The following is a 26055-nucleotide window of genomic DNA, read 5'->3' on the forward strand; positions in this document are numbered from 1 at the left end:
ATTCAACAAGACCATTAAGATTACAGTCATATTTTTATGCTATAATTTTCATTTTCGTCTTTTTTTTTAGACTGCTTTTCAAAAGAAATAAAAGTCAAAGAAACCCTTCTAAGATCAAAAGCTATATATTTAAGATACATAACCCTAAAAAAATGTTCAATTGCTAGTTGACTAATTTTAAGATACTATTATCAGTTTAAGAAGTCATTTACTCATTTATTCACCTACCAATTATTTATTAAGCCAGATACCATGATAGGCAATGGGGAATAAGCACAGAACAGGAAACAGTACCTGCCTTCACAAAGCTTAGTCTAGTAGGAAAATAATTTAACAAGAACCTAAAACATAATATATTAAATGCTTTTTACAAACAGTCCTTGTAGCTACACCAGCAACCACTTACATTTCAACATTTCATTTCAAATACTTGAGGTATTCAGACAACGTTAAGAAACAATAACATTATTGGCATCAGTAACTAATTGTGCTATTTTGTGACTTCTAATAGTTTGATAAAGAATAGTTTCCTAGCCATTTCCAAAAAAATTAATTCTTGCCCCTTTCAGGCTACTGCAATTGAGATAAAATACTTAAGATAGTTTTTTTAAAAGTCCGTGGAAAACAATATTAGCCAATTAGTCACTTTAGTCAATTATTCAAGGTACAAAAAAAAAGGGGGACTATGAATTACATGGTATCCAAGCATGTATTCTTTGGAAAATGCTGAAAACCAAATCATTCACATAGAAAGAAATTACTTCATTTCTGCTGCTGCCTTTTTTTCGGAAACACTTAAAATTCATAAATTTCACAAAATCTGAAATTGATAAATCAAAAGAAAGTGGTGAATGAATACAATATTAACTTTTCAAAATGTGTTTGGGGCAACTAAACATCATCACAGTATCATATTTCCTTACACTAATTTAATCATTTTTAAAAAGCAAAGCTTTCTTTAAACACTAAAAGAATTATTTTGAAGTAACCAAGGAGAATCATTACAATAGAAAACATTGAAAATATTAAACTCTAAAAAAACTATATGATAAAGTTTTAAAACATCCCAGTAACAATGTTTTTCAGGCCCAATAACTTAAATGCTTTTTAAGATTATTATTGTAAAGTCTTCTAGCCTAGAATAAGAACAATCTCTCTAAACAGTACATATTGCCTTCATCATTTCCTTTTCCAACAAAATGTCGAAAAAGAGAACTGCAATATTTTTATTGTAATCATACAAACATTAATTCAATATATACATGGGGTTAACATACCAAAATACAAAATAGAGTAAATATCAAAATAGAGATGTTTATTCATTCTAATGAATAAATTCAAGATTAGATTTGCCGATTACCTATTTTCCAAATTTTTTTAAATGCCAAAATAAAATGTGAAGCAAAATTGTTCAAACTAGTTAATCTGAGTCTTGATCTGCTAAAATGATTAACGACATGATCTTAAAGATGATCCCACATCTGAGGCAAGTGATACCTCTGTGATTTCAGGGCACAAATCCCTCTATCCATCAAACTAAATAGAAGGGTTAGAAAGGTTAATAGAGACAGAGTATCTGTAATAGACTTCTGCTTTTCATTCTCAACTCAATATACTTCAGTGATCACTCAGCTATTTGTAATGTTCTTATGAATCAATGCTGCCTTCACATTCAAGATAGAGGACAGAAGCCACTGTGTGAAGCCATAAAGCTTACCTTTGCAAATCCTCATCAAGCTGCTCTGATGGTTAAATCTATGTGAGGCTTCATAAACAATTAAAGTGCTGACATAACTTTAATTAGAAACTCAAATGGCACTGCTAAACACCTAAATAAAACATGAACAAGTACAATAACCACCTGCAAAGAGCAATTTCAATTTCCAGCCTCTGTTTACCAAAAGAGATTTTTCTCTTTTCAGCTGCACAATCACTTGGGTTTTATGAGCTCTGGGATAGCAGTAGCTGTCAATAATTTAAAATCATGGAAATAAATTTTGAATATGTACTTACATTCTATGACGGATTGTACTGGTAGCAGTCAAAAATGTTACAGACTGAAAAAAATAAAGTTGTCTCATTTGTTTGGCTGGCACCTCATTCTATCCTAATTCTCCATAAAGATTCACCATTAAAAAAAAACCCTCATGTTACAGATTGCTAATAAATCAGAGTCAACTTATTCTGCTTATGGTTTTTAATTCACCCTTGACAGAAGGTAAATTACTAGAAGAGCAAGGACCACAGCGCTAGCTGGATAAGTCACAGCCCAAGTCAGAATGCAGTGCCAGAACGATTTGTGCTGGAAAGCAATATGCAGGGGCCTTGAACATGAAGTTCTTTTTGTCTGTTTTCCCTCACTTGTCTACCTCACAAGGTTGAATTCAGATTACCCTAGTGCTATGTTTACTTTGTTTTTTCAGAGGCAGAGCCTAAACTGTAACCTCTTTCCATCTATACTTCGTCTCCCCTTATGGTCATAAAACCCTGACTGTTCTCGTCAGCCTCATGTACAGAGAGCATGAAAGACTTGGGTCAGAAAAACTCAGGTTGACCATTTAGCTCCATCTCTTACTATGCTCATGCTCTTGGAAAAGTTACTTTTCCTCTCTGTGGGTCCATTTCTTCACTTATGAAATGGAGATAATAAAAGCTCTAACATGAGAATTAAATGAGATGTCATATGTGACAGTTCCAGGTGTTCAGAAAATAATATATGTCAGTTCCCTTCTCTCCTCCCTATTTTAAATGTATCCTATATTCCTGATCCCTCTCCCTACTGTTCCCTCCTTCTGAGATGTGGGTAATCTATGCCCTATCCTTGCCACCTTCAAACAATAATCCAACAGAAATTATAATAAACTAAAAGAACATTTAACTAGAAAACCCAAAAGTCCACTGACAGGAGAATAAGTTGTATGTTCTATACCTTGGAATATCATATAGCAGTGAAAATGAATGAACTATAGCTACATGCAATAATACGGATGCATCTTAAAAATGTAATATTGAGTAAAATAAATCCTTTAAAACTATATCCAGCAATGATGCCATTTTATAAACTAAAAAAGTAAGAAGAAATAAATATCTATGTCTAAGTACACATACATTTATGGTAAAACTAAGCACTGAAATATCTCATATACCCTGATTCAAGGTCAACATTTTCACAGAAATTCATTCAAGTTTGGATACAGACCTGAATTGGAATGTATACTGCTATATACATGGACACACCAAACACAATCTACCTTTTTTCTAATGCTGTTGATTTTTTTTAAATAAACAAAACCAGCAACATATATGCTACCCTTCACTTATCTACCTTGAATCCAAATCACAATGATGGCCATAAATGGAAATTTTTGCTTTTTATTGTAAAAGTTTTCCACATACTGTGGCAATCACAGCTATTGAGGTCAGAGCATCATGGCAGCTGTGAAGGGATAACAATTTAGTTCTTTTCGTGTTGAAGCCTCAGCTCAAGATCCCATCTGTGCTGACTTCAGGCTGGGGGAATCAATTTCCCCAGCCTGAAAACTGAAACATATGCTGCAATAATGAAAGGTTTCTTGAGCCAGTTCAGCAGAATTGGGAATGTGAACACAGCGGAGGACTTCACGAGCAGCACCCACCTGCTAGACAAAGGATGCTTCTGAAGACATGGCACTAAGGTCTCCCTGTCCAAAAAGGGAGAAGTCGGTCCCATTACCGGTATGTATTCTTTCTGTATCTTAGAGCAGACTCTGGCTCATGTTCAAGTGCAGAGTGGAGGTTTTGCAAGTCCAGAAGTCAGAAAGGGCAAAAAATAGCAGTGTTTAGAATGCCCTTGCAAGCATTTTCTCTTTGCATCCCCTTTACTAATCTAGACCTGTGCTGTACAATACTAGCCATGTGTGGCTATTCATACTTAAACTAATTAAATCTCAATGAAAGTTTAAAATTAACTTCTTTAGTCACACTAGCCACATTTCAAGTGCTCAACAGCAACATAACATATGGCTAGTGGCTGGTTACTGTACTGGACGGAGCAAATAAGTGACATTTCCATCATTACAGAAAGTGCTCTTGCACAGTCCTTGTCTGACACCAACTCACTTTTAAAATAAAACCAAAACCTCCACGAGCGTCCTGAACATAAAGTCCTAGAGTTAACCAGAAAATGTCGAGGATGAGTCACCCAGAACAATTAACCTAAGACTGTTCACAGGCTTGGATGGTTAAGGCTTCTCTCAAGTGGTGTCTTGATTTGCCCATTTCACTGCTTAGCGACGCCCAGTGATTAAAAGAATGAACTCTGGAGTTAGATAATTTGAGTCTGGCTCTACCCTGTGACACTCTGAGTTAACTGCTCAAGCTATCTCATTTTTCTATATGTAAAAATGAGGATAATAATAGTAACAACTTCATAGGTTTGTTTAAAAATTAAATGATACAATACTTGCAAACCCATTAGTGCCGTGCTTGGCACACGTTAAGAGCTCCGTAATTGTTAGCTATTAACCATTATTATCCCTGCCAAAAGCGAGGTAAAGGAAAGAATGATGATGAATTTTATCCATTAAAATCTATTTAGAGCTCTGGTAAAGATTTGCTAAGAGAGAAAATCAAAATACAAGACCTTTTTAATTTTCTGCACTGTATTCTATAATTCAATAATTTCCTTTCTCGCCTTTAAAAAGCCTGTCCTTTCTTGTTCACTATTCTCACAAGTCTCTCTTCCACACAGTGTGTGTCAAGGGTCCTCACAACAACCCCATTAGGCAGGTAACTCAGCATACCTATCCATTTCAGACAAGCAAACTGAGACAGAGAGGTTGGGTAGCATGCGGGGTCCTGCACTGTAAGTGGCAGTGACTGGACTGGAACGCAGGCAGCGTGGAGCCTGCTCACAGCCACTATGCAGCGTTGTCTCTATCTGCTGACATCCTCCTTCCAAAACAAACAGAACGTTTCCAAGCTACTTGTTAGGTAATAGTATTAGAAAGAGACAGTTTATTTAATGGGCTTGGCAATGACAGAGAAGGGAGAAGTCACTTGAGATTTGGGTGTGACCGTAGCAGTAATCACTGTACTGTCTTCTAAATCCCCTGGCAAATGTGGATGGAATAAAGCTGTTTCTCAGAGGGTTGGCATCGACTGCCGGGAGGTGTAGCAGAAAGTCATGAGGGTGGTTTGGTTTTCAAAACAATTTGGGGCCAGGGGTGGGGGAAGGTTACCGTAGGCATTCTCTCTGGAGACAGGGGTGCTACATCCTGTAATACTCATCACAATCCTACACAGCTTTCAAATGTCCAACTAGGACATTTAGGTCTAGAACCAAATCCCTTTTCACATATAAGCAGAAGTAATGCTTGTATTTTTAGTATATTTAGCATACACTGAATTTTCCAGGATTGTAACTACAAGGTAAACTGAAGGAAATGGTACTATTATTGTCCAAAACTTTACCAGTTTCAGATGATAACGTCATGTTCTTTGAATCACCAACACAAGACACTTTCATCAGTCTCCATTAGGGCAGCACATTTATGATAATTCTTCACCATGAATTCTATTAGTGCCTAAACATTTATATATGGTAACATTCACTTTTATAATAGCTTTCCATTTATTTCTTCTCTATATTATCATTAGGGCATTATATTGATACTTTGAAACTGTGTATAAGTAGTTATATTAGCTAATATTTTTTCTTCAGCATAGTAACAGTGTGTGTGTGTGTGTGTTGAAAATTTCATGTTTATAAAGAGGGGACATTGTGCTTTACAAGGTTGATGTTCTGCGAAAAAAACTGGTGGTCCACAGAATGAACTCATGTGCCATCACCTTGCTGTTTCTTATCAATATTTTGCTATGCAGGAAAATCAGAGTTCCATACCCCCAACACAAGCTTTCTGACGGCCCAGGAGTACTGATAAGCACAGGGAAAGATGAAATTGGTGAATTCTCCATAGTCCTACCAGCTCCCAATCCTAATCCCTAGTCTTTGAGGAACAGAAGCCACTAACCCGCTCTGTCTATTATCACTGCTTCCCATCCCCTGCCCCGTCTGAATCACTTTGGTTTGAGTTAACTACCATTCTCAGCACACCCGCCGAGAGGCTACAGAAAAGGCCCACGATCTTGGATGATCACCATCAGATCATCTCAATCCTTTCAGCATCCTTACCTACGCAGTAAATAATGACTTTCATAGTCCCTTGGGTAGTTCCTACAGCGCTCTCCCAGCTTGAATAGCTTTCTAATGTTGCTGATATTTCCATGGTCAAATCAAAGACACAGACTCGTATCTCATCTCCCTGACCTCAGTGGCATAGCTCTAGTTTTTACTTCATAGTTTCTAATGAAAACAAAACTTCTTTGCCTATTCTTTTACTTTCTAATCATTCTTTATTTATAAAACTTTAAAGTTCTTTAATACTTTATCTCTTTTCAATGTCTTCTATTTGTTTTCTGTAATTCAGCCAAAAAAAACAGGGCAGGCATTAAAAAAAAAATTCCAATAAAACTAAACTTACTGAATGACAGCTACTTAACATGTGTTATAAAAATATTAGCTAGTTTTTTTCAAAGAATTACAGGTTTTCTGAATTTGCAGCATTCCTAAACTAATCTAAGAACTAGAAAGAAAAAAGAGAATAATATAGTGGCAGTTTTTAAATTTTGCTATGTACCAGATCTTCCCAATTCAATTACCTGACAAAGAAGGTTACTCACAGTTTATAGTTAAAGAAATCAACACAGAGAGGTTAGACAGCTTATTCAAGATCACATATAAAGATACCTCAACCCCCTCAACCCCCCTCAGTGCTAGGATTATAAACCATGTCTGTCTAATTCTATTATACCATGTTGCCCCTCAACAATAATTATTATATTATAATTATTATAATGAATGCTAACAATATACCAAAAATTGTGCTAAGTATCTCATTTAATCTTCATAATAACACCATGACGTAGGTACCAAATTTAGCCCAATTTTACAATGAAGAAAACTGAGACTAGGGAACATAAGTTAAGTTGCCCAAGTCACTAGGTTGCCTAAGTGCAGTTTATATTCTGGAGGCCGGCAGACTCCAGAACTCTTGCTCTTAATCATTAGGCCCAGGGCTAATATTCACTTGGCAAAAACTAAATACTTAATTTTTATCAGTAAAGATTACTGATGAAATTATAACAGTTCTATTATCAACTGAATGGTTTATTTTAATAGTAGCTATCTTGATGAAGATGCATTAGTAAATCAAAGTACGATTTTTTCTAGTCCACAAATTATCAAAACTCACAAAAAAAATAACCATTAACCTTAAGAATTAAACATCTTCTTTTGATGTGCTAATGTCAATACTGAACATGGAATGGTTAAAGAATAATTCCCTGTAATTGCTATTTACTGGTAGAAACATAGGGGGGATGTTTAATGTTGCAACAACAATAAAATCCTCCCTATCATCTGCCCAGTTGGAAATCCATTTTTCTCCTTGAACTCCAGGCCCCGCCTACCTCTAGAATATTTAGAGAGAAGTAGCTACCAAATGTAAAACAGAGCAAATATATAAACCTAAAAGCGACAAATGAACAGGACAAATAGACTCATGGACATGGACAATAGACTAGTGGTTACCAGAGGGGAGCGGGGATAGGGGAGGTAGATGGAGTAAAGAGGGTCAAATATGTGGTGACAGAAAGAAATCTAACTATGGGTGGTGAACACACAGTGTAAACATATATATGCCTTACTGTTAAAGTGTACAGCTGAAACATATTGGATTTCGTTCACCAATGTCACCATAAAAAAAATGATTAATTAAAAATAAGAAAACAGAGCAGATAGTCTTTCAAGAGAAAACACCAAGGCCGAGGGGATCACACACACTTATTTACAAATTAAGCCAGCAGCAAAGTATGGGAAGGATATATTAATAATTAGAGAAAAGCAAAAGTTCTAAATAAATGGATTTTTTTAATGGCATTTAAAGATGGGTCTTGAAAAAACATATAAGGAAAACCCAAAAACATCTGGTAAGTAAACCAAGCCCTGGAGCAAGAATCCGATATCCCAACGCAGCCAGGCAGGGCACAGAGAAGGATCCAAATGAGAATGGAACCATGTCGACTATAACTTTAAAATGAATTTAAAAAATAAAAAATAAAGTATTGGTAATTATTGTTAAAAAGAAGAGAAGTATTGTCTTCTCCACCCAGATAAGATTCAGTACAAGTTTGCTAGAAGACTCAAGAGATTTATAATGTGTGGTATGACGTACATAGTTCTCGCTGCCATCATTCTGAAGGTTTTTATGTATATATTTTATCTGTAAGTTTGTAAGTTTGAACCCCACTAGGCGGTTCCTGGTGAGCAGCATAGTATTTCTTACAAAATGCTATCTTGATTTAAGGCTATTTAGGTATATTTCATGTTACGCTAATGAGGCTAATATCCAAAAGAGGATAATAAAACTAATAAATCCTCGGAACTGTTAACACAGATATACTCTTAAGAATTTTGGGCCAAAAACTCCCATGCCAGTTTAAATGATCTTTTCTAAACTCAGATAGCATTTATTGTCTGTAGGCTTAGAATTCCCCAGATGGGAGGAGAGGATGGTGTTGTGGGCCCACCTCCTCCTTCCACTGTAACAGCAAAATTAATAGATAAAAGTACTTAGTACTTAGAACTTCCAAATGGTTTTAAATGCTTTACATAACTCCATTATTTTTAGTCCTCACAACAATGCCATTATTAATCTCATTTGCTAATAAGGAAACTGACCTAGAGTTTAAAAGTCCTAGGTCATATCAGTTGGCAGAATGAGATCTGGAACCCTGGCTTTGAGCAATAGAAAAGTCTTTGCTCCCCTTTTTTTTTTTTTTAACATGTTTGGGTTTAGTTTAAGAAAAGGGATCCACTATTTAAAATAAAAATATTGAACACCACTAGTCTACATACTTCCTTTAGTTATTATTACATACCCTTTGTTATCACTTCGATTGCGATCTTGATGCACTGTTTAATTCTATGTTCTTGTTTACCTTTCTGCATGTTTGTGGTAAATACATTTATGCCTTGAATGTCATCCATGTATGTATAAACTCTCCACAAATAAGTTCATCTGCCTGGAAGTTCTTTATATCGCTTTGTACCTCCTATGTGGCACCTACTACAGTACCTTCACACATAAATTTTTCAACAAGTAAACTTGGCTTAACCGATTGAATAAATCCATATTTTTGTCCTAAGGAAAACAATTTGGTATAAAATATGCTACTGGTAACAGTGAACAATCTTGAGAACTTCATGTGAGCAGTTATAATTCTATAACACATCACCTGTATAGTACATTGTGTGTTCACCACCCAAAGTCAAATCTCCTTCCGTCACCATATATTTGGCACCCTTTACCTTTTTCTACCTCCCTCCACCTCCTTTCCTTCTGGTAACCACTAAACTGTTGTCTGCGTCAAGTTTTTGTCTTGTTTGTTCGTTTGTTACTTTCTGTTTCATATGAGTGAAATCATATGATTATTGACTTTTTCCATATGACTTATTTTGCTTAGCATGATATTTTCAAGATCCACCCATGTTGTAGCAATTTGGCGGGGGGGTAGATACTCTGAAAGGGAATTGCTGAGTCAAATGATAATTCTTCTTAATTTTTTGAGGAACCTCCATACTGTTTTTCATAGTGACTATACCAATTTATATCAGCAGAATGCATCAGCAGTGTATGAAGGTTTTTTCTCCACAAGCTCTCCAACATTTGTTTTTATTTGTCTTGTTGATAATAGCCATTCTAACAGGTGTTAAGTGGTATCTTATTGTGGTTCTTATTCGTGTTTCCCCAAGAGCTAGTTAAGTATCTTCTAATATATTTGGTAGCAATGTGTAGGTCTTCTTGGGAGAAATGTCTGTTCAAGTCCTCTGACCATTTTTTAATTGGATTCCTCGGTTTTCTGTTGTTGAGTTATATGAGTTCTTTGTATATTTTCGATAATAACCCTTTATTGAAGGTGTTGTTTGCAAGTATCTTCTCCCATTTGGTTAGCTGCTTTTTTGTTTTGCTGATGGCTTCTTTTGCTGTGCAGAAGCTTTTTAGTTTGATATAGTCCCATTCATTTATTTTTGCTTTTAATTCTCTTGCCTTTGCAGTCAAACTCATAGAATCCTCTCTAATATCAAGGTCCATCAGTTTAGTACCTATGTTTTCTTCCATATATTTTATTTTCAGGTCTTATATTTAGGTCTTTGATCCATTTTGAGTAAATTTTGGTGTATGGTGACAGATAGCAATCGAGTTTCATTCTTTTGCATGTGGCTTTCCAATTCTCCCAGCATCATTTATTGAAGAGGCTTCCTTTTCTCCATTTTATGTTTTTGGCTCCTTTGCTGAAAATTATTTGTCCACGTATATGTGAGTTTATTTCTGGGCTTCCAAATCTGGTCCATTGTTCTATGTGTCTTTTTCTGCCAATATCATGCTGTTTCGATCCTTGTTGCTTTGTAGTATAATTCAGAGTCAGGCAGTATGATACAACCAAGCCTTGTTCTTTTTCCTCAGGTTTGCTTTACCTACTTGGGGTCTCCTGTTAGTCCATACAAATTTGATGATTTTTTGTTCTATTTCTTTAAAAAATATAACTGGGATTTTGAGGGGGAATTAAATCTGTATATTGCTTTGAGTAATATGGCTATTTTAACTATGTTGATTCTAATCCATGAACATGGAATATCTTTTCATTTTTTGTGTCTTTTTCAATTTCTTTTAATAATGTCTTGTAGTTTTCTGTGTATAGGTCCTCACATGCTTTGTGAAGTTTATTTCTAGATATTTTATTCTTTTTGTTGCGACTGTGAAATAATTGTTTTCTTTTTTCATTTCTTTTTTTGGGGGGGAAATTTCATTGTTAGTAGATAGGAACACAATGGATTTTTGTACATTGATTTTGTATCCAGAAACTTTTTTATATTTGTTAATTATTTCTAATAGTATTTTGTAAAGTCTTTGGGGTTTTCTATATAAATAATCATGTCATCTGCAAAAAAGTGACAATTTGACTTCTTCATTCCCAATTTGGACGCCTTTTACTTCTTTTTCTTCCCTGATTGCTCTGGCTAGGACTTCCAATACTATATTGAATAAGAGTAGTAAAAGCGGACATCCTCGTCTTGTTCCTGATCTTAGAGGAAAAGCTTTCAGTTTTTCACTATCGAATATGATATTAGCTAAAGGTTTGTCACATATGGCCTTTATTAAGTTGAGGTACTTCTATATCGATTATATTGAATGTTTTAATCATAAATTGATGTCATATCTTGTCATGTGCTTTTTCTGCATTTACTGATATTATCATATGAATTTTATTCTTTATTTTGTTAATGTGGTGTGTCACATTGATCAATTTGCATATGCTGAACCATCCTTGCACTCCTGGAATGAACCTCACTTGATTGTGCTGTATTATCTTTTTAATGTATTATTGTATTTAATATACCAGTATTTTGTTTGGGATTTTTGCATCTGTATTCATCAGAGATATTGGTATGTAGTTGTGTGTGTGTGTGTGTGTGTGTGTGTGTGTGTGTGTATGTATGTGTGGTTTTGTGTGTGTGTGTGTGTGTGTGTGTGCGTTATCTTTGCCAGGTTTTGGTATCCAGCGTAATATTGGCCTTGTGAGCTAGGAAATATTGTTTCTTCTGCAATTTTTTGGAAGAGTTTGAGAAGAATAGGTATTAAATCTTCTTTGAATGTTGGGTAGAATTCACTAGTGAAACCAACTGGTCATGGACTTTTACTTCTGGGGAGAGTTTTGATGATCGTTTCAATTTCCCTACTGTTGATCAGTCTATTTAGATTTTCCAGTTCTTCATGATTCAGTCTAGGAAGGTTATACAATTCTAAGAATTTTCCTATTTCTTCCAGGTTGTTGAATTTGGTGGCATAAAGTCTCTTATAGTTTTCTTGTATAATCCTTTGTATTTCTGTGGTGTCTGTCGTAACTTCTCTTTCATTTCTGATTTTGTTTACTGGAGTCTTTTTTCTTTTTTCCTTATTAAGTCTAGCCAGAGGTTTGTCAATTTTATTAATCCTTTCAAAGAATTAGCTCTTTGTTGCATTAATTGTGACTTATGTATTCTAATTAAGCTTTTTTTTGACTTAGCATTCAAATATGCATTATTACTTAATATTCCCTACCACTATTTTATATGACGATCACACAAAAAATGAACACTACATGCCAGTATAACTCACAAGAAATTATTATTCCTCACCATGAATCAACGAGTCCATAATTATAATAGTATTCACAAGGAAAAGTTAAAAAAAAAAAAGAGTTATTGCTAAGGTCATATAATATGAAAGAAAAAGAAAGAAAATAAAAAATTCATTTTTACATTAAAAATCAAATTGCTTCAAGAGAAAATCAGTATGACTACCAAGATCAAAAACCAATAGATGACATTCTAATAAATTTTTATATATATATATTACAATGTGGATAAACTTTGAAAACTTTAGGCTAAGTGAAATAAGCCAGACTCAAAAGAACAATATGGTATGATTCCACTTACATGGAATATCTACAGCAGGCAAATTCAGAGAGACAGAAAGTAGATTAGGGGTAATTACTGGGGGCTGAAGGGAGAAGGAAATGGGAACTTACTGCTTAATGGTTACAGAGTTTTGGGGGTAATTAAAAATTTTGAAAATAGACAGTCGTGATAACTACAAACACTATGAATATAATTACAGACACTGAATTAATTGTACTTAAAAATCATTGAAATGGCAAACTTTTACTTTATATATATATATACACATACATATATATACACAAATATATGTATGTATATACATATATATACATATATATGTATGTATATATATATAAAGTAAAATATATATATATCCTAAATATATATATCTCTCCTCAATTTTAAGAACATATAACTTATTGGGATGAAAATTTAACCTTTTTCTTCCATGTCTGAATTAAGAACATAACTGATTTCACAGACAGTAGCAGTTCACACCACTAGCCCAGGGCACACACTCTGCCCATGAGTAAGCCTTGTGTGTGCTTGATGCTGGAGATCTGTGAGATGGGTCAAGTGGGCAAAAGAACCTAAGAGGGAAGAGCTTCTGAGACACTTGTGAGTTGGGAAAGGAGCTGGCTGACCCAGAGTGGGAGATTGAGATAAAAATTTGCGAATTTAAAGTCTTAAAATAATAAAAAGAGAGAAAAGAAAAGGAGACAAGCAATGCTAAAAATAACAAATGGAAAAGAAAAAAAAGGGCCCGGAGATGCAGTGGAAGAAGATCAGTTGCCTGAGGGAAATAGACAGCAACCTCCTCTGTGCTCCAAGAGCAACTACTGCCATGTGTTCCTTTTTGTCTTTGTAAGTCTTCTTCCTCCACTAGACCTGGAGACCCTCAAAAGACAAGCACTGGGTCATATCCATCTCTGTACTCTCAGAGTATGGAACATAAAAGGGACTCGGTATATGAGTAAGTAAGGGTTAAGTGTCTGGGCAAAGAAAAGGTTTATCAGACAGTTCTGGTTGGCACAGACCCAGCAGCACCAACGACCACCAAGAGAGACATTTGAAACTTCAGTGAAAAGGTTATAGATGAGTTTACAGTGAAAAATTGTCTCTCTCTCAAAATTACTCTAAAATAACAAAGAACATATTTTTAAAGGGGAAGGAGAGAGTGTGCAGACAACTTAAAAAACAGGAGAGAAGATTACAGAATATAATTGTATAAGTTGGCTTAAAAAGTGGAATGTACAGAAGAGGAACTCACAAAGAATAAGCAGCAGCAATCATATAAGTAGAAAGAAAATCAGGAGATAGGAAAACAGTGTTTAAGAAAAAAGTCAGTACTGACAAATTTCACAGCTAGATGGAATAAGACCCGAAACATCCCCTGAGACCTAGGAGTGTAAGAAGAGTGACAGAATGTTGGTGGAGTACACACAGGGAGGTCAGAAAAGGCTGCTCTTGAGCTGAGCTGAAGTCGCCAGATGGACAGGGGAAGTCATCGCATGGGAGGAAAGGAAACAGTATCTGCAAAGGATGAACTGGATCCAATCCCAGGATGTTTATCCTAAACAAACAAACAAAAAAGCTACCAAGCACACATAAAAAGATTCTCAAATTTAACAAGCATAATTCAGTTGTTATTTTGAGCAAACTAATCTTTAATCACAATGCTAACTTTTTGAGAAAAAGAAACCCATCGAAAATCTGGCAAATACACTGCTCAGCAAAATTTTATGAAAAGGTATGTAAATGAGGCCACGACTTTTGTATGACTGCTTTCTAAAAGGAGTGAATTTATGTATATCAGCTACATATACTGTCCAGTTCTGCCACAACCTGTGCCAGCTGACTCTAGGCAACCGATCTTCAATCTTAAACTTCATTTTTACTCAGTTCCTCTTTCCTTCAAAAGGACTTAATATTTTATAGGAGAAAAAGCCATTTAAAAATTTTAAATTTCTTTTACTTACTGGAATTGAGAAAGTCAACCAGTTTCTAAAAACCTACATTTTTGGCTACAGTGTGGGAGGAAAAAGCACAATATACATGTATGTCTTTGACCTCAATGCATAATTGCAGATGCAACACAAGAAGAAAGCAAAAGTTATGTCAAACTCAGATTGGACTATAAGTGTAAAGTACTACCTCCTCTAACACTTTCTCCAAGGAAACTGTCAGAACCGTTTATTATCAACTGCATGTATACAGCAGAACTATCAGTTATAAATAGACAGACACAATTTCTAATTATATCTATTCATTTGTTTTAATTACTCCAGAGAATGATTACATATTTAACTTGGCTACCTTTAAAAAATTAAGTTGCTTTAATGAAAGTGTTTTAGATAGCTATGCCACCATACATCAATTAGAAAGTTAATCATTCTCCTTGTTCTCATAAAAAGATTTTAAAGGAGGTGGGAGGTGGTAGTGTTCGGTGCTTTTTTAAAAGTTAATTAGAGGGCACCCAGTAAGAGAGATCATCCATCCAGGAAATAGTTTATCAAAAACTCAAACTGTGTAATCTGCATAGTCAAGAAATAGCATGAGATCCTCTTTAATCAGCTTATTCACATTCACTTGAAAAGAAAATTTCCTTTTCACTCTGTCAGGTTAAGTTTCAAAATGCTGTGAGATTTCACTACATGATAAAATGACTACTCTAGAATTTTTCTTAGAATATTTCTGAGACCAAAGGTAAACAAAATCATAATCTATAACTAACAAAGCTCAAAATTAGTTCAAGTATGTTACAAATTAAACTATAAATGAGAAAGTTTTATATAATAGAATCTATATTACTAATAAGCAAGTAAATCACATGCTACTACTGTAGCATACATTTCCATCCTCCTAGATGCATTAATAATAAAGCAATTTATTTCTATGAATGAGTACTCCATCTTAAAACGTAAAGTCATTGTGGTTTTATGTAGGCAACTGTATCATCACTAACATTTAGTATTAGAGATGACTTTCAAAACATACACACACCTTATCTTCCACAGTCTTACTGGACTTCGTGTATGTTACTTTATACAAATTTTATGCCATTTTTCCACTACCTTCCATTATTGCATTAGAAACTCTTAAAATACCAATTCAGGTTTCCCACATACTTCTCGCAAGACAATTCAGCCCACACAATAAACAGTATTGTGCCTCAGCTATATTTCAAAACCTCATTTAATTAAATAAAATCAAATGACATAGGGCCTATGAAAGTGGATTTTGTACAGTCTGCCACATAGTAGACATTTAATAAACACTTGGAATCTGAATTCACACAACCCTTCTGACATCAAGACATTAAGAACTAGAAGGTCGCATTTAAAATCAAATTAGACCAATGTCATAGCAATAGCATAAGGACAAATGGAACACATCAAGATGGAGAGTAGGAAGAAGGAAAAGAATCTGACCTCACTACGTAATGACAGGTGCGACACAAGACTAACATAAAAGGTTCCCAGATCTATATTACCTACTCATTTCACTGAAGCAAAAAGAGAAAGGCCCTCACTTGCCTGGCCTTGGCTGCCTAAATGACGGCAGACTATTTTCTAAGTCACATTCCTACTCTAAGATAGCTTTCTATTTTACAATGACCCTACTGTATGCCTTCACAGTCTTCATTATAAAACATTCCATAGTCTTTTTTTTGAGGAGGGGGAGGGGAAACTGTCCACTGTTTGAGTTATCATAATCACACCCCCAAAAAATTATTTACTGATGTGATAAGAACCAAACAAGTATCAAGATAAATTGATACTTTATTTTTGCCCCAAAGCATGGTTCTTTACGTAGGGTCAGGAAAATGGATAGGTTCGATGAAATCTGATTATCTAAAATTATTGCCAAATGTGCATATAAACCTTTTTCTACAAAGAGAGTCCGCAGGTTTCATAAGTTATTTTTTTATTCCATGAATAGAGCATAGAATAACTAAAATAAAGCAGCTGGATTTTAGAAGGCATTTTATGTATATTACAAAGTTTCTTTGTAAGAGGGTGTGTTAAGTGAGGAGATATTCTGAGTAATCGTAATACTAAATGACATACAGCCAGGATAAGAATGACCTCTCTTTCCTAAGTTAGGAAAACCATCAAGAACTATTCTTTTAATTTGTTTTTTATCGTGGTAAATTATACATGAAATTTACCATTTTAACCATTTTTAAGTCTATAGCTCAGCATATGCACATTAAGCGCATTCACGTTGCTATACAACGAATATCCATTTTTAATATCCATCTCTAGAACATATTCATAAACGTATTAAACAATAACTCGGTATTAAACAATAACTCCCCACTGCTCCTCCCCCAACCCCTGGAAGCCACTATTCTACTTTCTGACTATTCTAGGTATGTCATATAAGTAGAATCATATAATATTTGTCTTTTGTGTCTGGTTTATTTCATTTAGCATAGTCTTCAAGGTTAATCCATGTTGTAGTATTATCAGACTTTCATTCCTTTTTAAGGCCATCAGCAGCTATTGAGAATTCCAAAATGGTTTTACTGGGGGGAAGAGGGGTTAGGAAGAGGAAGAGTAATAGTATTGAGATTCTAAATGACAGAATTCCAAGAGGAAAGTACAGGGAAGGTGGAGAAAACATGCTCGGTAAAACCACACTCATTAGGATGTCCCACATGACACTGAACTTTCCTCTTACTACGATTTTTTCTACATTCTCCAAATAACTGCAAGTCCATAAAGGGGAGAAACCACCTTAACAGTCTTTGTACCATGGGTCCCAGCTCAGCACCTGTCAAACAGTTGTTACTCAACATTTTGTGAATCAATAACACAAATAAGAGTTGGAAGTAGGTGCCAAATTTAAAAAATTTTAAGCCTGAAGCTGTTAGTAACAGATACATGTTCAAATTTCCTTCACACCCACTTGAGAGAGAAAATGTAAAGGCCGTAAAATATTTCAGGAGAAAATGTAATTATGAAACCTTCTCTCTTGTTTTAATAAAACTACATAACAATAGTAGGGAACTGAAAAAGAACCTAATTTCCTAAAGCAAACTGAAATCTTCAGACTTTAATCTCCGGCAGTTGGGGGAAGGAACTATTTTCACAGACTACCTCAGGCATCAGACAGCCACTTTTTTCTAAACCTATGAGTTTTTCCCTTGTATTTTTTATTTTAAAATAAAGTTTTTAAGAACTTCCTTAGTTTTGACACCACAAGATGCTCCAGGCACATCTTGTATTTTCTCTAACCCAGTCCTGGAATCAACCACTTCAAGGAACCCTGGTTCCTTGCACTAGAGAATGGTATTTAGAAAACAAGATATGGAAACCCAGTGTGCATGCACTGTCACTGGGGTGTCTCTACCTCCAGACCCTCTCAGCAGACAGAGGTAGGAAATATACGTATGTATATTAACCATGAATACATGTACATCTGTATTTAGTTCTGTATCATTTACATATACAGCTAAAATAGTCAGAATGAATTCATATTGATATGTCTGATTGCAATCTAACATCACAGCGTTCATCTAATCTGCCACCTTTCCTTATTTATAATTTCTCTGATAGTCAGAAACTTGGCTATTTTTTTCAACCCTAGTAAACATGTAGTTTCAGAAGAATACATTTTTCGGGGAAAAACAAATTTACTAGCTAGTGTACAATACTTGTGCACAGCTTTTCTGTCTTTAGCTTTAAAATACTGTTTTCTGACATTAATTAGGCTAGCTCTATTCATCCCCGATCCCTTCGGTGATGTTATTCATTTGTAATACAGTTAGGTTCATTAGGTTCATAAATTTTCTGATAGTTCCAATCATCTGTATTTCATTTTGGTTTCCCCTCACATCCTGGCTGGTGTTACTGTTGTTTTAACTTACAAAGAATAAAATTCACTCTGAGGTATATATAGTTGTATGGGTTTTGAGAAATGCAGGGTCATGTAGCCACCATCGCATTCATAACGCAGAATAGCTTCATGACCCACAAAAGTCCCTCAGGTTGCCCCTCGGAATCGATCCATTTCCCAGCCTCAACCCTGAGAACTCCTGCTGTTTTCCCTCTCTGTAGATCTGCCTTTCCCGGTTCAATTTTCTAGTGGTTTACAGTATTCCAATTGTGCTTATGTTAGATCTGTTGATATTGTTCCACAGCATGCACAGGCTCTGTTCTGTTTTGTCCCCTTTTTTTTCTCTTTTTCAGTAATTTCTATTGACCTATTCTCAAGTTCACTGATTCTTGCTTTGGCTGTGTCAGAACTACTGATAAGCCCACCTAAGGCATGCTTCATTTCTGCTCTTTCTTCTCACGTCTAGTATTTCTATTTAAATCTTTCTTGTAGTTTCTATCCTTCTACTAAAAATACCCATCTAATTTATCACACTGTAAACATTTTTTCATTAGAGGCCTCAATATAGAAATCATAGTTATTTTAAATTTTCTGATAGTTCCAATATCTGTGTCATGTCTGAATCTGTTCTGTTGATTGTTTTGTCTCTTGGCAATGTGTGGCGGGGTTTGCTGCTTTTTTATATGCCTAGTTTTTTGCTGAAGGTTGAAGATCTTGTAAAGGAGAGCAGAAACTAAGGTAAAAGTTTTTGTGCCTAGAAATGGGCATAAATACGCCTTTTCTTTTGCTATGGCTTTAGGGTGGGGGTTTAGCTTAATCTAGTCAGAAGTCAGGCTGGGCTTGACATTTATCATGTGGTATGGTTACCTTTGGTGCACCACTGTAACATGTGTGTAGAGTGGAGACTAGTTTACCGAGGCTTCTTCTCAGCGTCTGCTACACTCTCATCTTTAGATCCTCCCTGTGTGCTGCACCTCAGGGCCGGTGTGTCTGGCTGACCCGGCCACTCGCCCAGCGGTATTCCACTGCTACTTATTGCTTGATGCTTATCACTCTGGGGCTAGGAGATAAGAACTGGGATTTTCCGCTGCTGTGATTAAGCACCAACCTTAGCACTGTATCCTTGGGTCTCAGGGATTTGGCCTTCTCAATGCTCCTGCCCCTTGCTACCCAACGGTAGGTTTGATTTTATGCCCTACCTCCAGGTGTGATGGGTTTTTACCAGTGTCCTAGCGGCAACAGTGATTTTTCGGCCCTGCCCCTCTGCTGCCACTCAGTAGAGGAGAAAGGGAAGAAGGGTCTTGGCAGAATTTCTTGCTCCATTTATAGCAGCTGCTCTTCTCCCCAAGCCCTGCACCACCAAAGGATGCTTTCTCAGGAATCTCACCTGTCTCTTTAGGGACTACCTGGTGGAGCTGGGAGAGAAAAAGCCTGCAAGTAGATATAAACTCCTCTTATATGTGCAGCCTCCACGGACTTCATGTTCTCCCACCAGCCACAGTCAGCATCCACCGATTTCTTTTACCATGCCCAGCATGTCTGCCCCAGGTAAGCAAGTGCTCGCGTCTGTCTCTGCAGGCACCTGTTTCGCCTTACTCCTCAAGCTAGCTGGCCTCCCTGTAAACTAAGCTCTCTGATGAGTTCAAAAAGAAGTCATAAACTTGCAGTTTTCCAGCTGTTTTTGTTTGTTTGTTCTGTCATGTTTTAAGGATAGAAGCAATGCTCTTTCTGTATCATGATTTTGTTTTCATTAATAAATGAACTTGTTTGCTAAAAGGTAAGACTATGAAAACAAATTTAAAACTTTTTGAAAAGTCAACTTTAAAGCGACATTCCAAATTCCAAATTAAAATACTCTAATATAATTTTTAGTTTTAAAACCTAATTAAAGAGTTTTGGCTGTTCATTGGTGTGATTTTTTCCAGCTGTTGATATATCAAGAAAAGTCTCATTATTTCCTAACGATAAAATGAATTCAAAACTAAATTGCAATAATGCACTTAGACATAAACTACACTGAGAATTCAGCTATAATAAAAGCACATAACAGCTGATAATGATTTCTTAAAAGCATTTACTTTACATTTGACAGAATGCTTTGAGAACATCAATTATGTGTTCATAGTCCCCATAATTTTGTTTTACAAAATATTTCCTCAAATCTCTTGGGCGATTACCATAGAGCTAAAAGCTGTCTTAAGATCAAAGATCAAACAGGGGAGGAAAAAAAAACCTGTAATTCTCTATAGCAGCTCATTGATCTTTCCCATCTGCTATGCAAAAAGGAGGTGTATGTTAAGTTTGAAAAAAGAAAACCTTTTTAACTAAAAATGACAGTAAACTGATTCTGGCAAACATCCAGAGGGACTTTTTCTATATGAGCTCCAACTCCCTTTTGCCAAAATATAAACAATATCAACAGGAAAATAAAATCAAGTCAGTAAAGTACTGTCTTTTATTTATATCTTTCTTCCTGTAAATATATCACATGATCAGATTTCTATTATAAAACCACACATGCTAAATGAATTTTCAAACCGTCAAGAGAACATTATAAGCACGAGCTTATGGGTAAATGATGAGAAACAGCTGGAGCAAGACGGAAAAAAACGTAGTTAATTCCCGCCCAGAGAAATTACCTTCCTGGTATAAGCCAACAATTCATGAGTTTCCCCCACATTTTCTTTTATGTAAAAACCTAGAACTCCTGTCTTATATCTTCACCTTGGAAATAGTCAAGAAGTTCCCAGAAGGCAAATGATATGACACATTTTTTAGAGCAGAAGCAGCACTTTTTTATCTCCCGAGACAAACGCTTACAGGCATATCAATAATTATGACCTTTAGTATCCATCAAAGTGTTTTAGAATGGGGTCTGCTTCTTTCCTTAGTGTGCCTTTACCTTGTCCCTCCTCTCGCAATCATTGAGTTGTACACTTAAAACAAGTGAATTCTGTGATATTTACATGATACTCTAATAAGGTTGTTTAAGAAAAAAAAAGAAATAATACTGGATCCTCTGTTGAATCAGTGAGTGAATCTACAAATAATTTCCATTCTCCTTCCTATATACAAAGGTGTGGATAGGTCTCAAAAAGGACAAGAGAGGAGAATAGTCTTTAAACAAATGTAGTAGGACAACTGAAACGCCGTATACAAAAGAATGAATTCATCCCATATATGAAAATTAACTCAAAATGGATCAAAGAACTAAAACTCTTAGAAGGAACACAGATATAAATCTTAGTGACCTTGCGTTAGACAACAATTTCTTAAAGTATGATGCCAAACACAAACAACAAAAGAAAATTTACATCAGTTGGACTTCATCAAAATTAAAAACTTTTATGCATCAAAGGACACTATCGAGAAAGTATACTTGAGACTAACAATAAAATAAAATTTTTTTAAAAAGTGGAAAGACAATCCACAAAATTGGAGAGAATACCTGAAAAATCATATATCTTATAAAGGTCTAATATCCAGAATATATATAGAACTCATACAATGCAACAATAAAGGGACAAAGAAACGAATTTAAAAAATGGAAAAAGGATTTGAACATTCCTCCAAATAAGAGATAAAATGGTCAATAAGCATATAAAAAGGTGCTCAACATCATTTATCTCTAGGGAAATCCAAATCAAACCACAATAAGATACCACTTTACACCTACTAGGATGGCTATAGTAACTTTTTTTAATGAAAATAAAAAGTATTATTGAGAATTGGAACCTTCATACATTGCTAGTATAAAATGGTGCAGCCACTGTGGAAAACAAGTTGGCAGTTCCTAAAAAGATAGAGTTACAATGTGATCCAGCAATTCTACTCCTAAGTATAGACCCAAGAGAAATAAAAATATGTCCACTCAAAAATTTGTTCACAAATATTCATAGCAGCATAATTCAAAACAGTGAGAAAATAAAAAAAAAAAACCCAAATGTCCATCAACTGATGAATGAATAAACAAAGTGGTAAAGCCATACAATGGAATATTATATAGCCATAAAAAGCAGTGAATTCACAATGCATACAAATATCAAATTATTATGTTGTACACTTGAAACTAATATGTTATTTGTCAATTAAACCTCAACTTTTAAGAAAAGGAATGAAATACAATACATGCTACAACATCAATGAACCTTGAAAACATGCTAAGTCGATCACAAAAAAGCACATAGTATATGATTCCATTTATAAGAATTATTCAGAATAGGCAAATCTGTAAAGACAGAATAGATTAGTAGAGAAAAATTAGGAGATACAGCATATCTTTTCAGAGTAACGGAAATGTTCTGGAATTAGATAGTGGTGATGCTTGCACAACATTGTATGCTAAAAACCCAACTATACACTTTAAAATGGTCAGAATGTTTAATTTTATGTTAGGTGAATTTTATCTCAATTTTTTTTAATTGTGTTTTTTTTAAAAATGAAGAAATTACACCTGAAACTTACTGGATTTTGTTAACCAATGTCACCATAATAAAAATTAATAAAAAAAATAAAAATAAAAAATAAAATGAAGGAAGGAGTGATAGTAGCCAGGTTGCAGAACTGCCTTCACTGTGGCTCTTCCCTGGGATCATAATAAACACCCAGTCAGGGAGAGTGGGCACAGCTTATACTGCTGTCAAGGCTTTAAGTGGACAGGAGTTAAGTAGGATTAAAAGTGATGGTTACAGCAGCTAAAAGGCGGTGTGCTTACTGACACAGGCGGACCTGACTTTGGATGGCCAATAGTGGCCATGAAGAAGTCCCACGTGTAGCTGGAGGAAGGAAGGGGCCCTCACTTAGCAACAGCTGAACTTTGGCTTCTGTAGATTAGAAAAGGATTTTCACATAACCAGCTGCAACCCATTAGTGGGTTGTAAAATCAAATTAGTAGGGCATTTTTTAAGTGAACTAAACAAGGGATTAAAGATGAATGAAATAATATACAAATCACAGCTAGTAAGGTGTTATTTTGTTATTTACTGGTTTCAGTTATAAATATATGTGTTTATACTAACTCAAGATGTAAAAGATATTTTTGTAAATTCTAATCCAAAAAAATCTGAAAAAAGCTAGTCTACAATAGCTAGTAAAAGTCTCTGCTGCAGGCCATTATCAATACATAGTTACAATTTATTTACTAACTTCTTCAATAAGAATTTTAAATTATGTATTTTAGCCTATATATAAATAGGCTAAAAACATAATTTAAAATTCTTATACATATATATGTGTGTGTGTATATATATATATGTATACATATATATATATATATATACACACATATATAGGCTAAAATACATAATTTAAAATTCTTATACATATATATGTGTATATATATATATACACACACATATAGGCTAAAATATATAATTTAAAATTATGTATATATATAATATATATTATATATACATAATATATATATTGTGTGTGTGTGTGTGTGTGTGTATATATATATATATATACACAAGAAGTATGTATATATATACTTCTTGTATTTGTGGTAGTCCTATATATATATATATGTATATATGTGTGTGTATATACATATATATATATATATATATATGTATATACACACAAGAAGTTTCATCTAAAGATGTTACATGAAATATCTATAAAATAAACTGCCAAAATTAGAAATACTCATGTGAATATTTTCCTACTAACTTTTCTACTTTTTGGAAACAAAAAGTCTAGAAACCAACCCATTTCTACCCTTTGGTTTTCATCATCATCAAACCCTCAAACTTCACTTTACAACTAGAAAAAATACTAAAATCCCTTTTAGGGAGAGAGTTATCACTCCAAATTGTTATATTCACTTGTTAAATATTTGTGGTAGTCCTAAATCTGAAGATAATTCTGTAGGTTTTTCTTCTTGAATGTACACAGAATGGATATTTGGGCAATTCACAGAGTAACTGGTAAATCTCCATGCTTCCCTAACACGAGACTTCCAGTGAATAGCAGGTTAAAGATTCAAGAAAGTTTCTCTCGAGTGTTCACAAGTGGTACTTTTGTTGCTCCTTACAGTCATATCTAATAAAAGATAGTTCAAAAACTAAAAGGCTACATTTTGTTATTCTATTAGTGCACTTCAACTACAATTTTTACTTTTTGAAAACATCTATTTTGTTGCACAAATTGAAGGCAGTATTTGCTAGAAGACTGAAGATGCAACCTCAGTTCTCTTTCACTTCGCAATTCAATTTTTATTTCATAAATTAAAGAGGAATGTTCTTGTGATATGGTGTCTCAAACTCACTTACTATTTAGAAGTAAAAATACATTTGTTAATAAACAAGCAAGCTCTGCAATACTTTCAACACAAAACGAAGAAGGCATGTGGGGTGCTAAAGACACTACAGTGTTCAGTTTGTAAACATTCGTCAATCTATACCTTCTATATGCTTTTATATATGAATATTAAGCCTGTATGTTTTTACATATTTTGTAAGTATATTACGTATATGTATAACCATATATCTTTATGTATATGTAACAGTTCAATAAAAGTTTTTAAAGAATTGATGGGTTTATAAGCAAATCCCTCGTGTGTTTGAGTTTTTTGAACTGTATATATTGTTGTTCTGTTTCATCTTTTGGATGGGTTTATTTTCTACTTCAAAATTTTTAACTTTAGATATAAAGAAAACTTTTCTGGCTCCATGTTTTATTCAGCAAATCATCTCTACACATGACACATGGCAGTTTTGACATACTTCACTTAGGTCACACAATAAACCATAATAATGTCTTAGACCCCTGGATGGGCACTGTCCAATGGAACTTTCTGCAATGGTGAAAATGTTCTATATCTGTACTGTCCAATACAGGACCCGCTAACCATATGTAGCTATTAAGCATGTAAAATGCAGGTATGTGATTAATGTAGTAAATTTTTTTTTAATTAATTTAAATTTAAATAACCACTAGTGGCCAGTAGCTATTGTACCAGATGTGCGACTCACGAAGCATTTTTCTGTCTTGCAGATATTAACCTGTACTTCATTTTTGTTAGTTATAGAATGAAGTACCTGACTCATGTGACTACTACAGCCACAAGAAACAAGGATCTCAGGGTATTTCTCCCTCATATTTGAAAATCACCTTTTTGTTTCATTAGTATTAAAAGACTAAAATAAATAAGTCTATAAATTTAAGACTAAAATAATTAAAACCACCTAGAGAAACCATTGAAAAAGAACAGTTCCACTAATTATAAGCAGACAGGCTGCTTATAATGTAGTATGTACATAGAAAACAAAAAATCTCTATCACACAGGGAATCCATTGATAGTTAAGGCCTGAATATGTTAAGTAAGGTTGTAAGTCATTACATCTAATAAGATCCTTCTGCAGTAAAACTTTCAGAATGGTAAAATTTTCCCTTGAAATGAGAGTTAGAAACATTTTTCTAAATCAGTATTTACCAAACTATGGAAAAATAGCATAGTATAAGAAATTAAGTATGCCACTGAGAGTGCTCATCACTAAGCTGGTAAATGCTGGATTAAACAGAGATACAATAAAATCTCCCTTTTCTTGGGGAGATTTTACATATCCTTTAATAAACTAATGTTTCTAAGAGGGAGATTATGGAAGGTTTTTAAAACCTAGCTGAACAATAATTACGGAAAATAAAGGTCTTACCAATATTTCTCAAA

At 34.5% G+C, this 26055-nt stretch overlaps 1 protein-coding gene across 1 annotated transcript in view; it reads right to left on the reverse strand.

Annotated features, from left to right (window-relative positions):
• The window catches only part of SMYD3 (SET and MYND domain containing 3), a 529143-nt gene that overhangs the window by 446190 nt on the left and 56898 nt on the right, over positions 1–26055 (reverse strand). The window lies entirely within an intron of this gene.

Source organism: Pteropus medius, unplaced genomic scaffold (assembly GCF_902729225.1).
Source record: "Pteropus medius unplaced genomic scaffold, Ma_sr-lr_union100, whole genome shotgun sequence".
Taxonomy (NCBI): domain Eukaryota; kingdom Metazoa; phylum Chordata; class Mammalia; order Chiroptera; family Pteropodidae; genus Pteropus; species Pteropus medius.